The following is a 523-nucleotide window of genomic DNA, read 5'->3' as shown; positions in this document are numbered from 1 at the left end:
TTTAGTCTACGCATCTGATGCGTGATCTTTCTTGGACGTGCAGGAAGAGATTAATCAAATCGGCCAAGTTTATTATTGAACCGTAATTGGACCATTTTGATATTTCCGGTCTTTTCTCATGTCTTCTGACATCGTGTGTACATGGTCAAGAAGTGAACCTTTGCTGTCGACCACTCTATACTTTGGTCAGACTGTAGGACTATGGTCCTCGACCAAAAACATCCTCACGGATACTCTCTCTAGCTATTAGCCGCCTATGACGATATTAAAATGATGATTGATAGGTAACAGACTTGTATGAGTTTTCTCTATACTACCATCGACTATGCACTAATCTGATAGATCCATGTTGAGTCATAGACTTCTTTTATACATGTTCATAACTTGTCTCATGAGTGTCCAAGATCATGACTTGATCAATGATCATTGTGGTAATGAATTTTACAATCGTATCTAACTATGGCACTGTGGCCAAATACACTCATGAATCTCACATGTGGTCATCGATCTCTATTGCCTTAGG

Source organism: Brassica oleracea, chromosome C4, assembly GCF_000695525.1.
Source record: "Brassica oleracea var. oleracea cultivar TO1000 chromosome C4, BOL, whole genome shotgun sequence".
In the NCBI taxonomy this organism is placed as follows: domain Eukaryota; kingdom Viridiplantae; phylum Streptophyta; class Magnoliopsida; order Brassicales; family Brassicaceae; genus Brassica; species Brassica oleracea.
Note: the sequence above shows the minus strand (reverse complement) of the source record.